General features: G+C 43.1%; 1 protein-coding gene and 1 pseudogene across 4 annotated transcripts in view; one reads left to right on the top strand and one right to left on the bottom strand.

Moving 5' to 3' along the window:
* Window positions 1-21390, bottom strand: part of ERC2 (ELKS/RAB6-interacting/CAST family member 2) — a 906943-nt gene extending 885553 nt beyond the window's left edge. For all 4 annotated transcript variants that reach the window (XM_059663256.1, XM_059663255.1, XM_059663257.1 and 1 more), the window contains exon 1: window positions 21170-21390. The gene's annotated coding sequence lies outside the window, so the exon portion shown is untranslated. The remainder of the gene's footprint in view (window positions 1-21169) is intronic.
* Window positions 6272-6639, top strand: LOC132215373 (large ribosomal subunit protein uL29-like; annotated as a pseudogene).
* Window positions 21391-24694: the final 3304 nt, after the last annotated feature.

Raw genomic sequence — 24694 nt, 5'->3', positions numbered from 1 at the left:
TGCCTCATAGTCACACCTCCATTCATCACTGGCAGAGGGCCGCTCCCTGGCACCTCCAGCCTGCACTGCAGGAGGCCAAGATAAAGCTCTCATGTTTCCATACAGAGATGTGAATGGGGCATTGATGGTATCTGCTACACCACGCTTGGCACACCTGTGGCTGAGCCTGGCCACTGAGAGACCATACAGTAGTGACTATGAAGGGCAGGAGCATCTTTCACTCTGAGGAAGACCAGCCTCAACAGTGACACCTTGTGGCAGAAAAATGCAATCATGTGGCGGACTGGTTGATCCTCCTTCCTTAGGAGCAGCATAATCTCAGGGTAGAGGGTCAAGGGAGGAGATAGGGAGAGGGGGAGAGAGGTGGGAGGGAGCCCTAGTGAAAAGACCTGGACTTCCAGCTAAGAGGGAAGGCAGGTTCCAGCAAAGTTGGTTTAATTTAGACAAATAAAACTGGTTGTTGTTTTTTAATAGAAATCCATATAGGACCCAAAAGCTCTAGCACACTTTATAACTCCGTATTAATTTGTGTGCCCACTTGTTGGGATCTCTCCTCCCTCCTACTTTAACTCAGACACGGCATAGTCAGGGCTTAGCATTAATTCTAGCATTTATGAGGCCCAGGCAAGAATACAAATGGAGGCACAGATACCACATGTCTATGTATTTTAAAGTTATAATCAAACTAACAAACTGGTAAACAAAATACATTCTATCCTCCTTTACCTTGAACAATACAAAGATGTGGATGTTGAGGTTTGAATTTTGAACTTAGAATTCTTGCGCTCTTTATAGTTCTGGACAAAACATGGTAGTGAGAGGCAGGCCTGCCCCAGCCAACATCTTTCTCTCCCCACCCCTGGCTCAACATGTGATGTCTGCAGCCTGCACACCAGGCTAGCTCCATGTGCAGCAGGGGCCAGCAAACTTTTTCTATAAAAGACCAGACAGTAAATATTTTAGGCTTTGTGGGCCATTCGGTCTCTGTCACAACTACTCAACTCTACCATTTCAGCACAAACGCAGCCACACAATTTGTAACCAAACGAATGTGGCTGTGTTACAATAAAACTTTATTTTATTTATTTTTTTTAAATATATTTTACTGATTTTTTACAGAGAGGAAGGGAGAGAGATAGAGAGTCAGAAACATCGATGAGAGAGAAACATCGATCAGCTGCCTCCTGCACATCTCCCACTGGGGATATGCCCGCAACCCAGGTACATGCCCTTGACCGGAATCGAACCTGGGACCCTTCAGTCCGCAGGCCAACGCTCTATGCACTGAGCCAAATCGGTTTCGGCTAAAACTTTATTTTAAAAAACAGGCATGGATTCAGCCCCCAGGCAGTCGTTTGCTGGCATCTGATCCATACTTTCACAAATAGGTACCCCTCAGCCATTCTCGGCTTATGGGCATGCCCACTGTAGCATGGATTGTCCTGTGGAGAACAGACCTGGTAGAGAAGACCAAGCAGACCCTGGAAGACAACTCAGGGTCATTTAGGCAGGGAGGTCCCAGGCCTGTCAGGCACAGGTTTCAGGTGGGCACCTCCACTTGGCCCCATGCCAGTGGTTGGCAAACTCACTCAAGGGGCCAAAGAGCCGCATGTGGCTCACGAGCCGCAGTTTGCCAACCACTGCCCCATGCAGGCAAATGAGGCCTTCTAGACTCAGCCTCTAAAGTCTGAGGCCCTGGCAGGGGCTCCCCCCGCCCAGATCTAAAGGTACATCGGAGGTACATAAGAGATTTTGAATATTTGAAAAAACATACTTAATATTATGACACTTTCATCATATCACTGAAATCACTCCCATGGCAATTAATGAAACAATTTTGTAATGGTAGCCAGAGACATATGTTTTTATAAAATGAAAGAGGGGAGCTCAAAATCAGATCTGGTTAAAGTCATATCTCTACTTTTTTGACTTGTTGCCTTGAGCAAATTACTTCACTTCTCCAATCCCCATTTTTTTCATCTGTAAAATGGAGATACTAGCAATACTTTTCACAGTGATTTGGGAAAGATTAAATAAAATGATAGGAGAAAAGTAGTTAGCACAATGCCCAGTACACAGCTAAAGGTTAGTAAAAGCTAACTTTGATCATTCCAACACTACCAGAATAGGGCACAGTGATTTTGAATCTCAAAATTGTCTTCCAATTCTCTCAGTCCACTAACTTGCCTTGTCTGATACTCCTGAGTCAAACTTAGCCTACTATTCAAAATGCTCAAGACATCAACCATTTTTTAAATGGAAAGGAAAAATGGACATCTTCCCATCATCTGCAAGATTACATTATGCATCGATAGATATTGAAAGTCCCAATAATAAGCCATTTCTTCTTTAAATGCTACAATGATATGAATCAGGAAAACAAAATAAAAAATGTCCAACTTGATACAACAGGGATTTTTTTTAAATGCTTTCCCATCATTCTCCAAGAAGCTGTCTGCAACTGAAACACATTCATCCACGCATCACTATTCTCTCCTTTAGTTCCTCTAAACTCGTTTTATAATTACTGTTTTCCATGTGCAGATCTAGCATGATTACGTATTTTATAGTAAGGTGCTTGAGTAAAGAGGCTGACTATATATTCCATACTACAAGGTAAGGACTCTGTATATCCAAGTATTAGTTAACTGCACTTTCCATTAGCTACTTTCATTACTTTAACTTCAAACTCTAACACTTTACTCTGAAGAATTAAATTTAAATTCTAAAACACCTAAAAATATCTGTTAAAGGGACAGACCACTATCTAATACATAGCTAAACACAAGTTAAAAATACATATAGCAAAACCTCAAACAATAAACAGTAAGAATAAAAAATAATTTGAGATGCTAAATCAAATTATAAAATATTATGATTAATATAAAATGCTGATTATAATATTACTCATTATCTCATAAAGTTTCCTAAGTATAACAAATTAAACTTGATACACTGAACAAATAAATAAGGTTTTTTTATTTGTGAATTTCTGTGAATTTCCTTTAATCTGCAAATGTAAAATGTCAGTTGGCAAAGCTTTTAGTTATAGTGTACTTACAAAAAAAATTCAGGAATTATTGGGTTTTGCACAAATAATCCTCAATCTGTCAACTAACAGATGTTTCAGAGAAAATGATAGAAAGGTAGGACAATAACAACCTCTTATTCCTAAAAACCCAATTACACAATTTTTCTACATTTGAAATCGACATGTAAGGATTACATTTAAATAACCTTTTACTAGAAAAGTATGTATGTATATGTGTGTGTGTATACATATATATATATACATATATATAATCATATACTCAAGGGAAATTTTTAGCAAAGATTATAAGCAATTCCAAAGGGGGAAAAAAAAGACCACAATCAATATCAAGGAATGGGAAATGGCTTAAATGTGCAAATGTCAGAGACAAGCATTTAGCTATATATTCTGGAAAGATGATAAAAATAAATAAATGTTATATCCTACTTCTGGGGTCTCTTAAAAATGACTGATCACCATGGAAGAATCATATGAGCTTTTACCAAGGGCCATGTTCAGGGTGTGGAATAGTACTCAGAAACCCCACTAAAAACTGAAATCACAGGGAATGAGAGTTAATAACTGCATTAAGTCATCAAGTAACTGAGTTAAGTATTTTAATCAGTGTACTGATAAGAGTAAGTTTAAGTAAGACAAAGATGTATTAGAAGAGAAATTATGGGACATTATTCAAATCTACTCAACAAATATTTCTAGAGAATGAATCAGTAATATGGTTTCCAACCTTCCAGAGACCCAAATCCCTCCATTTCTAAAGGGAGCCATTAACCCCCTTATTCAGGTTTACATGAGCAACTCTAGCCACTGTTCAAGGCTGCTGGGTATGTGAACACTAGAAATAGATTAGAGCTTTTCTGGGAGTGCAGGGTGTGGTCTTAGATGGAGAGAGGCCTATGAAAGAAAGAGGAGTACTAGAGAGAGAAAATTGTTTTTCAACCTGGATAAGAACTGAAGAAAACAGGAGAGACACATAGTCATGAATATTAGAGAATTTACAAATATCATGAGAACTTAAGTTTGCTTTTATTTCAATAACCTGAGAAAAAATAATGTAAGGATATTCAAGATCATCACCACAGCCAGGCCCACTGAATCTGGACAATAAACCATACCCTAAAGAACCACTATGGATCAATGAGAAATGGAGAAAAATGAACTTGAGAGTCTAAATAATGTGGTCTCACCAACTGAAAGGTAAAACTATCAAGCTCCTCAGCATGAATACTAGTAAAAGTTTCACAGAAGTTGAATATGGTAAATATGATGAGAGAATTGAGGCATCACCCAGCACACAGCAGGGTAGACCAGTTGACTGCCAAAGAACCCGCCTAGAATAGTTGGCATCATATTCCAGTTACAAGTAGCAATTTAGTTAATGTGGCTAAATTAATGTTATTAATCTGAATTAGTAGCATTAAGTGTACTTAATTTCTCAATTGATTTAGGTTTTATGTAGGTGTAGGAGTGCCTGGCCGGGTAGTTCAGTTGGTTGGAGCATAATCCTGATGTGCCAAGGTTGCAGGTTCGATCCCTGGTCAGGGCACATACAAGAATCAACCAATGAATGCATAAATGAATAGAGCAGCAAGCAGATGTTTCTTTCTTTCTCTTCCTCTCTCTCTCTCTCTCTCTCTCTCTCTCTCTCTCTCTCTCTCTCTTCCTCTTAGAATCAATAAATAAATTTTTTAAGCGGTAGGAGCCCTGGCCCACATGGCCCAGTGGTTAGAATGTGGGCCCAAAGACCAAAGAATCACAGGTTCAATTCCCCCAATCAAGGGCACATACATCAGTTCAATCCCTGGCCACCTACAGGAGGCAACCAATCGATGTGTCTCTTACATCTCTATCTATCTATCTATCTATCTATCTATCTATCTATCTATCTTTCTCTCTCCCCCTCACTCCCTTCACTCTTTCTAAAAAAAATCAATGGAAAAAATATCCTCAGAGGGTTAACCAAAAAACAAACAAACAAACTGTAGGAGTTTAAAAAAAAATAAAGAACCTCACTAACTTTATGTTTAATAATTAAAAGTATTCACTAAAATAGCAATAACTTAAGTCAACCCTGAGGTTCTACAATAAATTATCTTCTTTAAAAGGGGCCTCATCTGCCTGGCCGGTTTGGCTCAGTGGATGGAGCGACGGCCTGTGGACTGAGGGGTCCCGGGTTAGGGTTAGGGTTAGGGTTAGGGTTAGGGTTAGGGTTAGGGTTAAGGTTAGGGTTAGGGTTAGGGTTAGGGTTAGGGTTAGGTAACACTTAGGTAATAATATAGGGCAGCAGTTTCTCACTGATTTATTGCATTTCTTTCCTCCTTTGCCAGAATACCAATCTAGGTAATGTCATCCTTTCAGGGACAAAACACCTCACGTTAGGTCTCTAGGTAAATGCAAATCACTTGTAAATGACATCTTTTCAAACAAAATAAAACACATAACCAACCATTTTGACTGTCTCCAAATGTACATTTTCTTTATCATTCCTACTCCCTGATTTCTTTCCTAACAAACTGCTGTTCCTGATGCTTGGACATCAAGATGAAGGCAATCGTTGGAAAGGCTCAAAGGAGGATAAATCCTGCTAATAACATAGTCGTGCCAACAGCTCAAGTGAAGGCCAGGAAGCAACAATGGGTGCAGGCTGGAACTCATGCCTCAACCATCAGCACATGCGTGAGTGCCAGTCCTGGAGCACAGCCCCATAAAGAGTCCAGGGGTGCCTGGCCCAAGCATGCCTCACCACAGATTGTTAGGAGAAAAGGGGACCCATACACCTATGGTGCCGTCTTATAATGGCTCCATGAATTCCAGATTGCACCAAGCGATGCCACTGTCTCCCCTCGAGCAGATCCAACCCTGAGAGGTCCCTGAAGGCAATAACCATGTCCCATTCCTGCTGGCATCTCGCTGCTAGAACACCTGTAATTAACGGCAGCTCAGTGTAGAGCAGTGGAAGGCATGGGCTTTGAGTCCAAGACTCAGATACCAATTTCTCCATTTACTTGGGGAAGGCCCTTGTGAGCAGATGCTGCTAAGTGCCCTACTAATGTCCCTCTGCCTTAAACATTTCACTAGTAAAGTTCCCCAAAGGATTTCGCACTGCAGATATCAGCATCGCTGCTGAGGACTTCTTTTGAATCTTGAAAAACTACTCTGTTCTTGCAGGAGGCAAGATGAAAGTGCCAGGGAATACCTCTTTCTCTCTGAGCAGGTGGCAGCGGGTTGTTCAGCCATGGCCAAAATTAAGGCTCGGGACTTTCGTGGCAAGAAAAGAGAGCTGCTCAAACAGCTAGGATGACTTGAAGGTGGAGCTGTCCCAGCTGCCTGTAGCCAAAGAGACAGGCGGCGCAGCTTCCAAGCTTTCTAAGATCCGAGTTGTTCGCAAGTCTATTGCCCGTGTTCTTACCTTCATTAACCAGACTCAGAAAGAGAACCTCAGGAAATTCTACAAGGGCAAGAGGTACAAGCCCCTGGATCTGCGGCCCAAGAAAACACGCGCCATGCGCCACCCCCCCGCCCCCCCCCCCCCCGCCCCCGCAGAAGTACGCGGTCAAGACCTGAGCATCAATAAAGCACAAACTGGCTGACAAAAAAAAAAGAAAAGAAAGTGCCATGGTGCCATGGGATAAAGAACAACTGACAGATATAATTATACACCAATGTTCATAGAAGCATTGTTGACAAACCAAATGTTAAGCGGCAGATTACTGGATAAACAAAATGTGGTAAAGAAATACAATGGAATATTATTCATCCTTAAAAAGAAATGAAATTCGCCCTGGCTGATGTTGCTCAGTGGTAGTGTTGGCCTAACCCACCAAAGGATTTGGGGTTTGATTCCCAGTCAAGGGCACATACCTGAGTTGCAGGTTCGATTTCTGGCCCCAGTTGGGGCAAGTACAGGAGGGAACCAATCAATGTGTCTCTCTCACAATGAGCTCTCTCTCTCCCTCTATCTCTATCTCTATCTCTATTTCTCCCCTCCCTCCCTCCCTTCCTCTATCTATCTATCTATCTATCTATCTATATATATATATATATATGGAAAAAATATCCCTGGGTGAGGGTTAACAAAAAAACAAAAAAAAAATGAAATTCTAATTCATGCTACATCATGGATGAACCTTGAAAATACTATGCTAAGTGAATTAAACCAGACATAAAAGAACAGATATTGTATGATTCCACTTATATGAGGTACCTAAAATATAGCAAATTCATAAAGAGAGAAAGTAAAATAGTGGTTGCCCAGGGCTGGGGGCAGGAGGGATTGGGGAGTCATTGTTTAAAGGGTACAGAGCTTCACTTTGGGGTGATGCAAAAATTCTGGAGATGTAGAGTGGTAATGGTTGCACCACACTGTGAATGTACTTATTACCACAGAACTGTACACTTAAAACAGTTAAACTGGGCCTGGTCTGTATGGCTCAGTGGTTGAGCATCAACCCATGAACCAGGAAGTTAGGGTTCAATTCCCAGTCAGGGCAGATGCCCAGGTTGCAGGCTCAATCCCCAGTAGGGAACATGCAGGAGGTAGCAGATCAATGATTCTCTCTCATCATTTATGTTTCTGTCTCTCTCTCCCTCCCCCTGCTTTTCGCTGAAAGCAAGTAAGTAAATAAATAAATAAATACAATAATTAAATAAAATAATTAAACTGGTAAATATTATGATACGTAAATCTTAGCGTAATAAAAAATAAATAAATTTTTTAGAAAACAACTGACAGGAGCTGCTTCTTCATCCTTCATGTGAGGTCATCCTAAGGCAGGTGTTTTATGCTACATCCAGAGTTTCCTTGTGAGATTAACCTCTAGTCATGACTGCAATAATTTACTGAATAATGTCCCATCCACTGGCTGCCTTCTCCTCGCTGTCTCACCTGCTTTGTTCACCTACTATTGTTCCCTGTAAATCCCATGTAATTACTTGCACTAGAACTCCTGTCTCAGGGTCTGCTTCTGGGAAAACTAAACCAAGACACATAGGCAAGTATCTTAACTTCTCTAAATGTTAATTTCCTCATCTTGAGAAATAATATCTGGATCATGGAGTTATTGTTAAGATTAAATGAGATAATTCTTGATGTGCTTAGCACAATACCTGAAACACAGTCGTCACTTACTGAGTTTCTTGAATTTCTGGTCCAATAGTTATCTGCCTTTTTGATAAAAGCTAAACTATGTCTCTCTGTTTCAAGGGCTATTGTTTACCATCTGCTACATGATTAATATCTCCTATGATTTAACATTCACTATCTAACCACAATGGGGATCAAAAGGAACTGGAGCCCTAACTGGTTTGGCTCAGTGGATAGAGCGCTGGCCTGCGGGCTGAAGGGTCCCAGGTTCGATCCCGGTCAAAGGCATGTACCTTGGTTGCGGGCACATCCCCAGTAGGGGGTGTGCAGGAGGCAGCTGATCGATGTTTCTCACTCATCGATGTTTCTAAATCTCTATTCCTCTCCCTTCCTCTCTGTAAAAAAATTAATAAAATATATATTTTTTAAAAAGAACTGGCCGTGCCGAAACCGGTTTGGCTCAGTGGATAGAGCGTTGGCCTGCGGACTGAAGGGTCCCAGGTTCGATTCCGGTCAAGGGCATGTACCTGGGTTGCGGGCATATCTCCAGTAGGAGATGTGCAGGAGGCAGCTGACTGATGTTTCTCTCTCATCGATGTTTCTAACTCTCTATCTCTTTCCCTTCCTCTCTGTAAAAAAAAAATCAATAAAATATATTTAAAAAAAAAAAAAAAAAGAACTGGCCGAAACCAGTTTGGCTCAGTGGATAGAGCGTCGGCCTGCAGACTGAAAGGTCCCGGGTTCGATTCCGGTTAAGGGCATGTGCCTGGGTTGCGGGCACATCCCCAGTGGGGGATGTGCAGGAGGCAGCTGATCGATGTTTCTCTCTCATCGATGTTTCTACCTCTCTATCTCTCTCCCTTCCTCTCTGTAAAAAATCAATAAAATATATTAAAAAAAAAAAAAAGAACTGGAATTTTGCATCCAACTCAATCCTTGCCTTAGAAGTGGGTTGAGCCCATGAAGGACATTAGACAGCTCCCCCATATCAACAAGATCCTCCAAGGCAGACAGACCACCACCACATCCTCCTGACCTGCGGAATTAATTGTACGCAACACTTAATTCTTGTCCTTCTTTCTTTTTGGCTCTGAATCTACCATCGTAGCATCACCAAGGCTTATGATGAGGACTAAGATGCATTTAGTCTTTTCCTGTTCCACAGAACACCAAATGAAACCATGGGATCATAAAAATCCATTCAGGTGTATCCTTTGTAAAGGACCATTTTATGTGCTTTGGTTTCTCTTTACTTGTTTGCCAAAATACAGAGAGAATTTTGTTAGCACAATGATCACCTATGCCAATTAGCAAAACAAAGGAATAGGTTACTGACTAGTAAGGCTAGTGAGAAATCTAAATTCTATTCCTTACTTTTATAGAAAAGACCTTTCTAAATATGTGGTTTTTAAAAGTTGACTACTCTTACACGTTAAAAAGGAAAGCTCTGTTCCCCAAAACAAATGAGTGACAAAATCCTAGATTACATATTGCCCTTTATCATAATCCCCAAAGCTTTTTTCCAACATTGCTTACCTCCATAGCATTTAACTCTGTTCTTATCCCTCACAACTATTTACAGCTGGCCATCTGAAGTTTAAAGCATGCCCATATTGGGCATGTCTAATGGTTTCCATCTTTGCCTCAAATACATTTACATTACATATATGAGGCTCATACTACTCCCAATATCACTGCCTGCATTTTCCCATTTTCCACTTACTTTTTATAAAATAGTCACAAGATTCAAGAAATATTCAAATGATTACACAAACTCTGATATACAAAAATGGTGACGCTAATGAAATAAAACTACATGTTAGCAAGTAAGACTATGACATAGTAGCTCAAAACATTGGCTCACAAGCTAAAGCACAGAAGTCAAGATTAACATATGAAAGGCAATGTAACTATGTACCAACTAACATCAGAAAAGTGGTATAAGTCATACAAAAGTAGAGTCAGAGGCAGCTAATATGCATGGGGTACTGAATACAGTTCCAGTACATAACTCCCAATCTTGCACATTTCAGGGAATTATTAAACCATTTCCATTCATGAACTTTCTCACACCACTTTCAGAAGGTATACACTATGAATTACTCCAAGTATTTCCAATTCTATTAGTCTAACAAAGTCAGTTTAATTATAACCATTAACTGCAAACAACATCCACACTCTCTGTGCTCTACTCAAAACTCAGGAAAAAGAACTAGGCCCCAGATGACATTCAGAGATTCTCAAAACCAACAACAAGTGTGGAGTTCCACTACAGATCTTTTATCAGGAGCATCTTCACTTGGAAAATGGTCTTTTAAAGTTATTAAAGCTAAATAAATTGTGTTTGGTCAATGAAATTAGAATGGGCACTGCTAGGATTCCCAAGGCCATATTCATAATCTTTCTATTGCTTTCCAGGTCATCCTGCCACTCTCTTGCCCCAATCTCAAACCCCATGCCCCTACAAATACCAAAAGCAGGTAGTCATTGCCATGAAATCCCTCGATGGTTAAGCTTGAACCTCATCTCCTTAATGGATCACAGGATCTTCATGCTTCTCACTCTCTCTAGCTTCTCTCACCATCCCTCAAGCTAATCTCCAGTTCCATTGGTCTCCTATAACCTCCCCAAACCCCGAATCTCCTATTCTCTTGCTCACCTTTGGACCTAGACCACTCCTTGTGTTATCTGCACCAGCAAAACCAAGCTCACCCCAGCTAACTCCACTTAGTGTTCCACCTCACCTTCTTTAAGGAGCCTTCTTTCATCCTTTATGCATTAATCTCCTATGTCTTCCATGATAGCCTGGGTGCTCCCCTACAAGAGCTCCCATTACAGCAGCCTTCTGATTTGTCTGGCTACAATCCTGAACCTTCCAGAATCACCTGATCTGTTTATAGTTGCAGAGGGCTGGCATGAAGCAACCACATGCACATACAGTAAAATATATGCTATAATGGCTTAACTCTTTGTCCGTAAAATCCATGATGAAAGCACACCAGACATTCTTATTTTCCAGGATAAAATAGCTAATAAAATGATACTTAGTTGATCCTTTGCATAAGAAAAACTGTTGTAAAAATATATCATTTTAGCCCAGACAGCATGGCTCGGTGGTTGAGCATCAACATATGAACCAGGAGGTCATAGTTCAATTCCAGTCAGGGCACATGCCCGGGTTTTGGGCTTGGTCCCCAGTGGGGGGCATGCAGAAGGCAGCCAACCAGTGATTCTTTCTCGTCATTGATGTTTCTATCTCTCTCTCCCTCTCCCTTCCTCTCTAAAAATCAACATATATATAAATTTAAAAATATATATATGTATATAATTTTATATCTGGGAAAGGGCCAGATGATTTTGAAACATATCAAGAAACAAAGATCCCCCAAATAAGGAGAAAGCTAGTGGCAAAGCCAGAAATGGAACTTCGGTCTCTTGACTCACAGATCAGTGCTCATATCTCTATATCCCAAAGAATCTGCTCTGAAGTTATTCTAAGCAACTATTCATGTTGCTGAATTCAAGGCGGCCCCTGCCAATGTATTCAAAGTCTGTGTATGAAAAGACAGTTCTTTCTCAGACTTAACAAAAAAGGGGAAATTTTCCCTTGTGTATCCTGGCTAACTGCTTCATACTCACAAACCTGATGAACAGCAGCCACTGAAACTCAGTTGTCTTTGTACCCAGTGTCATAGAGAACCTATTTTCAACAAGCTCGTAAGAATGGCCAAGCTATCATCTCATTCACTACCCTCTCTCCTACTTCTTCCCGTGAAGACGTTTCAGGAATAAGATAGTTAATGAACCAAAGTGAGAAACAAAGAAGGGGTAAGAGGAAATTTTACTTTAAATGCAAGAAAAAAAACACATCACCAGAAAGAAAGAAAACACATCAAGAGCCTAATGTAAAAAGGAGTCAGCAACACTGCTCCCCTAGCATTCTGCCCTTTGAACCATAGTCTTGCTCCTCCAGGGGATATTAGCTTGGAGCTGGCTGACAGGAAGGCAGTATAACTAATCTGCCTCAAACAAGGCACAAGAAAGCCATCTTGTGTCACCGAGAAAATAACCAAGGATCATGATACCAGCCCAACTTCACATCTTCCAAAGCCACTCAACCTTCTGCTTTTAGAGCAGAATTCCCCAACCCCCGAGCAGTTCCCAGACCCCAAACCCACCTTCAATCACCTTTGGGCCCACAGAAGATGAACTACCCCTACCACACCCACCTTGTTTTAGAGAAATCCACTACCTTAGAACTAGTAACTACAGTGCATGACTAGATTCAATTTCTTATATAAAACCCTGCTCTTGTTTGCTATAATTAGCCATACTGTTCTAGTGGAAAGTCTCTCACAGTGTGCATAAGGATCTGAGAGTATTCCGAAAAAACCAGTCACATTACTCAATTCCCATTCAAGTTGTCTTCTAAGCCACTAGAGGAAGTTGCCTTGAATTAATAGTTTGCTTTTAATACATTTATGGGGAGTGCACTTTGCTGCCTGCAATTCATTCATACTCAAATCACAGAATGACACCTGCCTTTAGGGGTAGAAAGCTGTAAGGCAGGAAAAAAAGAAGGAACACTATCAGACAACCCCACACAAACCACACGATACAAGATAATTAAGTGAGCAAAATGTAAAATCTGAAGAACCAACCATGACAAAGTCAAGTTTCTGGTATAAGGCATCTATGAACACTGCCACTGGCCTTCCTGCTACAGGTATATCCCAGAGATGCCCTCTGACCCAATCCATACTCCTCACCTGCTGGAACAGCAATCTCACTGCTGACTTCTAGGAAAAAGTCATCACTTGGCTCCTTCCTGAAATTGCTGTCTCTTTCTCTCTCTCCCCCGCACCCACCCCCCCCTCTCTCTTTTAATTTTGTTAAGTGCCCAGTAGGTGCCAGCAACTAGAGATTTCCTGGAACTTCAAAGCAACAAATCTGGAAGATGCAAGTGGAGAAGAAATATCCAAAGGTTAAAAGCAGAATTTGAGGCACAGCCCTGGAAAACAGGGATAAGAAAATCCACTAGGGTAGAACTTGAACTTTCCCGAGAAAAGGTTGACCAATTATATCAGCAATTAAGTCAGTGAGGTAGTGGCTTTGAGTGTAAATCACACAGAGGAGTAGGCCCTAGTTGTGAAAGAGAGACAGCCTGGATCTTCTTGGTGGGTTTGTCATTGACACTGGTAGGGCTCAGCTGTTGCTTCTGTTGTAATCATAGGGTCACACACTGCTCCTACTATGTCCAACAATAATTTAGCAGACTTGAGAGTCAGTTAGGACTCCAATCCTGGCTCTGCCATAGCATTAACTTTGAGCACACTGTTCTGTTCATTCATTCAACAAATATTTATTAAGCAGCTATTATGTGTCAAACACTCTTCTAGACACTGGGGATTCAGCAAAAGGCAAAAGCTCTTGTCTTCATACAGCCTATCAAATTCTTTGAACTTTAGTTTCCTCAAAATTTGAATAATACACCTACCTCTATGGACAGTATGAAATAAGGGGCATAAAGCACCTAGCATATAGTATACTCAATAAATGGTGTCCTTCACAGAATACAGAGCAAACATATCCAGGACCCCCAGCTAGAGTGTAAGCTACAAATGAGGAACTATCTATAATTCACTTCTATATCCCAGTGCCTGTCACATCGTAGATGCTTAATAAATATTTCACAGATCAACAAATAAGTATTCAATCAATAGTAGCCATTATTATGGTAACTGTTCATCATTACTCTTCCCCAAGCTACTGAGGTTCTATTACCTAAAAAGGCAACAGGGCATTAAAGACTTTTCTTAAAAAGAAAAGCAAAATGTGCCCTGGTCAGGTAGCTCAGCTGGCTAGGATGTCATCCTGATATGCCAAGTTGTGGGTTTTATCCCCAATCAGGGCACATTCAAGAAGCAATCAATGAATACATAACAAGTGAACAACAAATATCTCTATCTATCTATCTATCTATCTATCTCCTCCTTCCTCCCTCCCTCCTTCTCCCTTCCTCACTCTTTCTAAAATCAATCAGTAAATAAAAAGAAAAGCAAGATGCACTCCACCATATGTCTTCAGGCTTCTACAACATGAAAACAAATGTTATCGAGCATAAGTATTCCAATTCGGAGACTCCATCAGTACAAAAACCTGCATGGACAGCTATTGTAGATGCCTGCCTTCTTTCCTAAACACAAAGTAAGGACAAGTTGGCTTGGCTTCAGGTTGATCCCAAAGACACTTCAAAAGTAAGTTAAATACAGTTTAGCAGATATGCTAAAAGATTATCAGTAAAGATAAGCTAAAGAAAAGTGCTACATAAACAATCATAAAATTTTGATGAATTCAGACAACGAAGGTTTATTTCTCGGTCACAATGTAAGTCCAATGTCAGTTGACTGAAAGCTTTGCTCATTTAGTGACTCAGGGACCCAGGCAGATGGAGACTCCATTTCAACAGGTGCTTCCTCGACCATCATGCAGTAGAAAAGAGTGCTGGGTGGTCTCACTCTGAAAATTAAGTGTTTGGCATAGAAGTGACACAAGTCACTTCCAACATATGCCTGGAAAAAGAGGAAAAGCAGCTGTGGGAACATCAACAGTCTCTACCACCGATGATACTAAAACACAAAAAGCTGTGGAATAATAAAGGGATTTGTCCCAGAGAATGTTCTAATAAAACATCTGGACAGCTCCAAGGTTCACATAATCCTGGACCTAGGAGGCTGTGTCGGATCATTTTAGAACAGTGGCCTCAACATAAAGATACCTCAGACAACATAAACCTGGACCCTGAATTTCCAGAGCAACTCTGCTTTTTTCTATAAATATACTGAGGGTCCGGATAAGCTTTCATTTAGGGAACAAAAAAGTGTCTACAGCTGAAAAACATTTGAAAAACCACAACTGTAAACCAAATCCTTTATTTTACAGATTAAAAAAGTAGAGAGAACAGGAGGGAAAAAACAGGAAGTTAAAGTGACCCTACCTCACCCCCAAGAAAGCTCCACAATGTTTAGCAGATGTAGAAATAAGTCCACTGACACAATGTGTTGTTCCCCTGCACCACCCTCTGGCTTTACCCTTCATCTCAGCTACCTTGAACTGGCACCAAGGAGCCAGACCTAGACCAAAATCATGTCATAGGGGTTTATCAAGGGTTCAATACATGGTATGGCTGATAAGTAGAAGTCCCCACCCACTGCACTAAATAATGATTCACATCCTATTAGCAATTCCCTGTATTACCCATTCCCTACTTCCTGGCAAATGTGAAGCCATTAGCAGAAGTTAATACTAACCTTCTGGAGACTTTCGTTTTTGTTCTCAGATTACAGGTTAACAGCCAACTATGATATGTGTTCACTCAATTCCATTTCCTTACAGTCCCAGCTTTGCTTTATCCCCAGCTTTCCTCCACCTTCATTCACACTAAAGCATTGGATACCACAACATACTTAAGATCAATGGTCTCCCAACCTCCAGTCTCCATCATTTTCAAATTATCTTATACTTGCTAGTCCATGATATAACACTCAAACTTTTCAACTTTTAATCCAGCCTATTTTGGGAACATCATCTCCAGTGTGGCATGTATCCTGTCCAGCCAAAAACAGGATGATTCTCTCTTCTCTTCCCTTCTCTCTCTCTCTCTCTCTCTCTCTCTCTCTCTCTCTCTCTCTCTCTCTCTCTCTCTCATCCTTGGGTGAGAATTAAAAAAGGAAAAAGACATAGCAATGAATCCTAGATCTTGTGATAGTTCCTTAATCTGAGTTTTTATGTTCTCCCTGGTAAAGTAAGTTTGAGAACATCTACTTTGAGAGGCTCTTGAGAAGGTATGTATCAGTAAGGATAATGTTTGACTACAAGTAACAACTGGGAGTTTATAAGTAAGGAATTTGTTTTATGCAGTAAGTACAGGAGAAGGCAGTTTAGGCTGGTGCTATGGCTCAACAATGTCATCGAGACCAAGATCCTTCAAGGTTCCAGTTTTCTCATTCTTAATACATGGTTTCATCTTGTTGTTGTAGTCGGCTGCTGCCCCTCCAGGCATGCCACCTATGTTCCCAACAGCAATAAGCAGAAAGGGGCCAAAAGCTGTTGGGGCATATACCAGCCAAGTGTGTCCTCACTAAGCTTTCGGGAAAGCCCCCATCCGACAACACCCACTTACATTACTATAAGATCTGAGCCACTCCAGGCCCTAAGGCAGTCTAGGAAAGGGAGATAGACATATTCCCATCTCAAACAAAGCTGGGGTTCTTTTAGTTAAAACAGAATAAATGTGGAATAGCCAATCAGCAATGTTAAATTAGATATTTTATGTAAAGTGTTAAGCACAGTAACCTCACACACAGTTAACTGTTCAATAAAAGTTAAACTATAGCCTGACCAGCATGACTCAGTGGTTGGGCATCAACCTATGAACCAGGAGGTCTCAGTTCAATTCCCGGTCAGGGCACATGCCCAGGTTGCAGGCTCAATCCTGGTAGGGACATACAGGAGGTAGCCAATCAATGATTCTCTCTCATCGTTGATGTTTCTATATCTCTCTCCCTCTCCCTTCCTCTCTGAAATCAATAAAAAAAAATTTATAAAAAAGTTAAACTATAATTGCTGCTATCATTATTGTTGTTGTTATTACTCACCTACCTTACCCCTAGCCAAACAGAATAACTTAGTATATCCAGATATCCTCCTTCCATGTCTATTATATCCACCCCTCTAACTGTATATCCAACACTATCCCTGCTTCAAGGTCCAGGAAAATGCCATTTCATCCACGAAGTCTTTCCTGACACTCCCAATAAGAGGTCCTATGGTGGCAGGACCCACATCAGATAAAAACTTCTTGGGATAATTTAAGAAATTCTTATACATACTTATACCTGTTTTTACAGTCAGTCCTCTAGAATCAAACATGGTATGTTTCTGAAATGCAAAGGTTAAACATTAGGTTCATATGTCATAAAGCCAGGGGACTGAAGGGATAAAAGCTGCACTCCCCAAGAATGAGAAGAAAAAAATTATAAAATTCTCTAATAACACCATGCTTTTTGTGGGAGTTCAGATTATATTTCATCAAATATTCCCTCTCTACTATGGGCAGAATCCACTTTTACCTATGGATGTTGGGGCTTCCCCAGGTGACTTGCTCTAACCAAAAAGGTTGCTAATGGAAATGACATTTGCTTGTGCAATTTGGCTTGCCACTTGAATCCAGTGATCTGCCCTAAGAACAGCATGCCCCAAGTAGCTGCTATCCCTTCAGCCTGGGCCCCAGAACACCAGTGGAGCAAACCAGAACCCAGCCTGCAGCCTACAGCAGAGCCACCCCAAGGAGTCCAGCCTCGGTCAGCCAAATCACACTCAACCTAAAGACACACGAGTGTGAGAATAAATAGACCTGTTGCTGTAAGTCAGGGAGTTTTGTTATGCCCCAAAAGTTGACTAACATATACTTTGCCATTTGATATATTTTAGCACTTCTTACATATTCATTCATTTTTTTCTTCACATAAGAAAGAACAGGCTGAAGAATCTCTGCCTTTGGTACACGCAGTGATTTCTATCTTTGGATCAACTGATTTAAATTTATGAGATTACATTATCATTAATATCAGTGCTTTTGTGCATTCCATTTGTTCTACTAGCTTTCAAAAATAAGGAAAATCACAATAAAGTATCAAGGAGTAATATAAACATTGCTAAAACTAAACTGTTGGTTAGCCAAGTAGGTCTCTCCTATAGACAGCCAAAACGTTAACTTCTTAGCTGATAAAAGGGGTGAAAGGATGCCCTAGTAGATTGTACAAAGTCAGCCCCATCAAAGTCAAAGACTATCTGTTGAGGTGAATTTGTGGACTCCAACACCATTCATCGAAACACATTTTTCAAGATATCTGTTTTGGCAAACCATAACCACTGATTTTCACCAGTAGGAAGACATTGATAAGGCTTAAGTTTTGTGACTTTTCCAACATAGTAAAACAAGATGGCCATATTATTTTAATAAAATAATTTTAAATAAAATTATATTCAATCACTAATGAAAACCAGTCTCTTTGTAAGTGAAAGATAAAATAAAATTCCAATCCCTTAGTGAAAAAAAGAGCCAGCTGAATGATGTTAAGAGCATGTATTTGACCAAGACCTATTAAAAATTCCAATGGTGGAGGAAATGGGAGATATCTGTAATACTATCAACAATAAGAAATATATATTTTTGCCCTAACCGGTTTGGCTCAGCGGGTAAGAGCGTCGGCCTGTGGACTCAAGGGTCCCAGGTTCAATTCCGGTCAAGGGCATGTACCTTGGTTGCGGGCACATCCCCAGTGGGAAGTGTGCAGGAGGCAGCTGATCGATGTTTCTAACTCTCTATCCCTCTCCCTTTCTCTCTGTAAAAAATCAATAAAATATATTTTTTTAAAAAGAAAAAGAAATATATTTTTTTTAAATTCCCAATTGGAAATTTAAGGTATCAAGTAAAATGGAAGAGTGGATTTTGTTTTGTTTCACCTTCTTTTAAGTCATTATTAACTTGGGAAACAAATTTCCATTGGGCCAAAGCTCACATACTAGAAGTATATAAATCACAAAGTTACTAAATTTGCCTATTAGTGGAAGCAACAGCCTTCAAAGTGGCAAGGCAAAGAGGACAATACAAGGCCATCGACATCTTAGTGGGCTTTTAACAGAATAGGCCATATGTATGCTGAGACAGGTTACACTTCAGACTGGATACATGCAGATCACACTCCCAAAATTTGAATTCAAGGCCATCGCCAAGGTCATCGCCTCTGGGTCAGAGAAACCTGGGCTCAAATTCTCACTTTCACACTTAGCTGTATCAAGATACTTAATTCCTTTAGTCTCTTCTGTCTATAATTTGGGGATAATAATAGTAGCTACCTCATAGAGGTTCTGCCAGATTTTAAAAAGATGATGCATATAAAGTACTCAGCAAAGTGCTAGCACATGAAATAACAATAATAATGATAATAGTAATAACACTACCTTGACCAACCCAGCTCCTACATGAAGACTGTCCTAATCAGTGAACTCTGTCTCATAATCTCATGAAATGCTGAATGCACAGGTCTGTGTTCACATCCAGGTACAGCTTCTATGAGGTGACAGCTCTCTGGATCAACCAGTAATTTTTCTACTGAATTCAGGCAGAAGAATAGTGAAAAATAAGCTTTTCACTAACAGAAAATTAAGAAGGATTTGGTCCTTCCACCCACAATCCATCCACCCATGAAAGTCTTGCTAGGGAAAGCCGCGTTTCCATTCTTATCCACACACCACCCCTCCAAACTGTGCAAGGCTTTTGTTAGAGCACCGAAGCAGACGGACAAGATGGCTCACTTCAGAAGCAAACTCACCTCAAAGGCAAACTCTTCTACTCTCCAGAAAGGATCTGGCTTGACCCCACGGCCACCTCCAAACTGACATCCAAACTGGAAGTGAAGAAGCCAGCCCTCACTTCCAGAAGTTGAGGTACCCTGTCAAAAACTAAAAGAATCCCTTCTATTCGTGGCAATCCTAATAAAGCATGCCTGTCTGCTTCAAAAATATCTCATAAATTCACCCATCAGCGCCAAGAGCCCAATGCTGTAGGCTGAGAGACAATGCGACTTTACAAGGACAAGAGACCATCAGAGACAAAGTGCCACACCCTTTCCAAGGCAGCTGAACGGTAAACGGTGTCTCTTATAAGGGAAGGAAAGTCTAACCCCCAACACCCCTCCCCCACCCCCATTTCATCCTTTACACAGACCCATTTCCTTTTCATTTTAAAATCAATGGCCTGAGCATCCCCAACTACTACAACTTACAAAAGGGGGGTAAGAAACAAACACAAGTCAAATATACTTGCTTCCAAGCCCATTTGGCAGAGTTTTCTTCCCGCTTCTCTGCCTGTCACAGCTGGAGCCCCATACCTGGTGGAAACCAATGGTTAAGTAAAACCACTGATTTTAAAAAGCCAACCAGGAAACTAGCCATGACAAGTGGGAACGGCCCTCCTCTCCCGAGCATTGATTGGCTCTTGGGGTTCCACGGTCCCTGTTCTGCCCACATAAATGGCAGGTGTGGCTGTCAGTCACGCGGGGCGCTGACAATTCACCGCTCCGGGAGTAAATGGTCTTTCATCTCGCAGAGGCAGGTAGCCGCCTAAAATCGATCCGCTCACCCAGCGCGGACCCTCCCTCTCTGGGGAGGAGAACAGAGACCCTTTAAGTACAAAATAAATAAGACAGGGCCAACCAGAGAGTTGACGAGCGCACCAACGCACCCGTAATCTTCACTGTCCTAAAATGATCTTTCCAAGGCTTGGACAGTCATTTAAAGGAAAAAAAAAAATAGGCACAACCCTCTGAGTACCCCTTTTCTGGTCTAATCCCGAGAAGGTGAGGGGGAGGGAAGGAATGTCGTTCGGGTTAATGTCACATCGTATTCGTTTTCATACACCACCACTCCCTCCCCTTCCCCAATTAATCCAGCTCGTTTTCCATGACACGGATTTTTTTTTTTTCTTTTTTAAACACGCTCCCCTCGGAGTCCAGGGAGGCAGCCTGGGACCCCACCCCCCGGAGCTGGGGCTGCACCTTTCCCTACTTTGTTCTGCTGGAGGTTTCCCGAGACCCTTGCCCCGCGAGCACCCCACCCCTGGAAGCCAGAGGGGGAAAGAGTGGGAGCTGGAGAGAAGAAAGGCGATGGCAGGGAGGGCGGCCCCCGGGAGGGACTGCGGGAGGTGCCCGGCCGCCGGGACGAGCGCGCCGGGGAAGCCGTGCACTTGTTCAGCCCGGGGGCTCCTCCGGGAAGGCAAGCCCGCCTGTAGGCCGCCCCATCCTCTCCCCCGCCCCGGAGAGCCCCGGCCGCGGCGGGCGGTGCACCCCTCGGCTCCCCCCGATAACGCATTGCAGCTCCCCACGAGTGAGGGGCGCCCGGCACGAGAGATGCCGGGGCACGGGCGCCCGGAGGGAGCCGGCGCCCAGCGGCCCGGCCGGGCGTCGACGTCTCACCTTTCGGATGCTCGCCCGGGGCCGCCCCACATGGATTTGTACAACCTCACGTCGCCTCGGCCCCGGGCGGCCGGGAGGAGCCGGAGCCGGCGCTAGAGTGCGAGCAAGCAGGAGCGGGAGGTGGAGGAGGAGGAGGAGCCGGCTGGAGGGAGGGAGGCGGCAGGGAGGGTGCGCTCCGAGGGCCGGGGCCCGCGCGGGCCGGGCGGGGCTGGCGGCCGAGGGGGCGGCACCCACCGCAGTCCCGACACGCGCGCTCGCGCGGCGCCGAACTGCGCTCCGCGGGGCCACCGCCGGCGCGCGGCGCTCTCTCCCGCCGCGGCCCTGACTCACATTCCCAGCATTCCCGGGGCGCGGGGGGGGGGACGGGGGGGGCGGGGGGGCCGGCGGGGACGCGGCACCTCTGCGGGGGGCCGCGGGGAGCTCGGCCCGGGCGTGGTGCGCGCGGTGGGGGTCGGGGAAGCGCCTTCTCCCTGGAGGCCGCTGTCTGGAAGCAGCTGGTCCCCGTCTTCTGCCCCTGGCACCCCTTCCAAAGGCTGCCAGCCACTCCCGGACTAGTCAGGTGGCCTCGGCGACAGGAGCAGGGATGGCACTTGGTGGAGAGGCTGCAACTATCTTTCAGTGTAAGCTTTGGAGTTGGGGGTCGAGGTTTCCATACCCCCGCCCCCTTCCCTTAGCTTCATCTTCGTTAGGATGGGTGAAGGGATTTCATAAGACTTTTTTTACTTGCTTGTACCCTCTAAGGAAAGGAGAGAATGGAAGATGAAGGAAGGGAGCAAGAAAAAATATATCATCATCATCATCGTTACCATCATTCATTGAGCGCCTCCTCTATGCCCTGCAATGTGTGTGTCTTCCCATTTAAGGAGGAAAGGTAGTGTCTGAGTTCATTCATACACACACACACACACACACACACACACACACACACACACACACGGTGAGGCGCAGGAGGAGTTGGACACGTGGTTCATTGGAAAAATCTCCCACCCAACAAGTCTGGAGCCCCAGCGGCTACCGTTTTATATTAGCCAGGGAGTTCGAAATGTCATAGGTATCTCCAGATTTGTCTCTCACTGAGAGTCCATCCGCAGGCCTAGAGCAGTCATTTCCTTCCATTCCTGATGAGTCTGCTTCCAGCAATGTCAGTGGCCAGATAGGAATATCTCCTGCTGGGAAACTTAGACAAATGAAGCAAATTTAGCCTTGGGATGTCTGGGTGTGCAGAGGCATGGAATCAGCACAGTGACTAGGAATGACTCCTTTTTAGTGCCCTGATGGGAATTCACGTATTAAATGAAGGAAGTGGGTGCTGAAAGAGGAGGATGCCTTTTTGTTCCAGCCCAAATGCCCTGTTCCTTAAGCCTTCCTTTCGCATTATTGGTATTTAAGGGTTTTCACAGATTCATGGTCCCAGAGGTCTCTGCACTCACCCTCTTCTTTCTCTCAGTCGCCAAGAAATAGGCACTCATTTTGTTGACCCCGATGCTCTCTGGAGAAACCCAAGCTACACTTGTTGTGTTTAGTTTCCCATGTACATCCTAGACAGCCTGGGCTGAAAAGGCTTGTTGTATACTGAAGCCTGGTCAAGAGTCCTTTGACAAGTCCTAAAATCCCATATCTTTTGAAATGTGACCGTGTTTATTGAGTACCTCCCTCTGTGTAGCACTTACATTTTCTCAACTACACTCACAGAAACTCTATGTTTACTCTCTTTCAGGAAAGTCAGGTAACATACTCAGCTGAAAATGTATTTAAATCTATGTCTTGGCCACCCACTATAATCTTAACCTTTGATCCATGGATTCTAAACAAGAATCCTTATACTTCCTGGTGACAATTTCTTGTTTATATGCCTACTAGGGGCCCGGTGCACGAAATTCGTGCACTGGGTAGGGGGGGGAGTGTCCCTCAGCCCAGCCTGCCCCCTCTCACATACTGGGAAGCCCTCAGGCGTTGACCCCCATCACCCTCCAATCGCAGGATCGGCCCCTTGCCCAGGCCTAACGCCTCTGGCCTAGGCGTCCGGCCCAGGCAGCAGGGACCCACAGCTGCAGTGGCCCCACGATCGTGGGCTTCGCTTTAGGCCCAGGCAAGGGACCCCTAGCTCCTGGGACTGCCAGCTTCGACCATGCCCAGCTCCCATCACTGGCTCCACCCCTACTTCCTGCTATCACTGGCCAGGGCGGAAAAGGCACCTGATTCTCCGATCATGGATGGGGGGCAGGGCCGCCTTTGCCCTGCCCCCCAGCTCTTAGCTCCCCCCTGGGTTTCCATCACTGTCAGTGGCAGGGGGCTTCTTCCTGCTTTCCCTTTCGCCTCCCTGCATTGTGCCTATATATGCAAATTAACCGCCATCTTGTTGGCAGTTAACTGCCATCTTGTTGGCAGTTAACTGCCAATCTTAGTTGGCAGTTAATTTGCATATAGCCCTGATTAGCCAATGAAAAGGGTATCGTCGTACGCCAATTACCATTTTTCTCTTTTATTAGTATAGATGTACATTTCCTCCCAGAGGGAAGATCTATGGCTCTCAACAGATTTCTTTCACATTGGATTCTTGAAAAAATTAAGAATAATCACTTTAAATAGAAAGTGACTTTATGTAGTAGAACAAGGATTAGAAATTTTAGTGATGTAAGTCATCTTTACCCTCTCTAGGACTTAGTTTTCTCATCTGAAAATTAAAAAGCTGAGCTAAAGGATCTTAAGGTCTCTTCCAGAGCCAACATTCTCTAACTTTGTGTGTGTGTGTGTGTGTGTGTGTGTGTGTGTGTGTGTGTGTGTCTCAAAATGCTTGCAAGTAGCCACTGCAGGTTCTCACCTTTGAGGACAAAAGACTATAAAACATGCCATGTTTTATTAAACCTGTTATATGGCTTCAGGTTTTTTGTTCATGTTCGTGTTTTTTTGTTGGTTTGTTTGTTTTACTTTGTTTTTCACATCTTCTTCCATCGTGGCAATCCCTTCTCCAGCAAGTCAGAGGAAGCACACACTTTTATGGCAGATATTTTTTCTCACATATTTATTCATTCATTCACTCAACAATTACTTACTGAGCATCTACTCTGTGTTGTCCTATAGGTTCAGAGCCCTTGCCCTCAAGGTCTGCCCAGAACAGTAAGAGAGAGAGACAAGAAAAGCGGGCATTACAATCCCTCTTATAAAGGGACAGAGCTCTGGGACTGTAGGAGCACACAGGAAGGACAGCCAACCTTTTCCCTGAGGTTCAGAAAATGCTTCCCAAGGAAATGTCTTAAAGTTTGCCTGCCATCCAACTTTCCTGGGTTATCCTGTGTTCGGCCCAGACCAGCAAGCAGCTAGAAGAGATTGGATGTCTGATGGACATCTGCCCCTGGGCGTGTCCACAGTATTTGAGACTGGGCCATAAGAATAAGTCAGCAGGACTCGTATGCATGCATATAAGCCAAACCAATGGACATGAACAACAGGGGGATGAGAACATGGGGGGAGGGGGGCGGTTGGGGGTTAATGGGAGGATGAGGACACATTTGTAATACCTTAACC

This window comes from Myotis daubentonii, chromosome 14 (genome assembly GCF_963259705.1).
Source record: "Myotis daubentonii chromosome 14, mMyoDau2.1, whole genome shotgun sequence".
In the NCBI taxonomy this organism is placed as follows: domain Eukaryota; kingdom Metazoa; phylum Chordata; class Mammalia; order Chiroptera; family Vespertilionidae; genus Myotis; species Myotis daubentonii.
The sequence above is the reverse complement of the archived record's forward strand: the minus strand, read 5'-3'. Positions and strand labels throughout refer to the sequence as shown.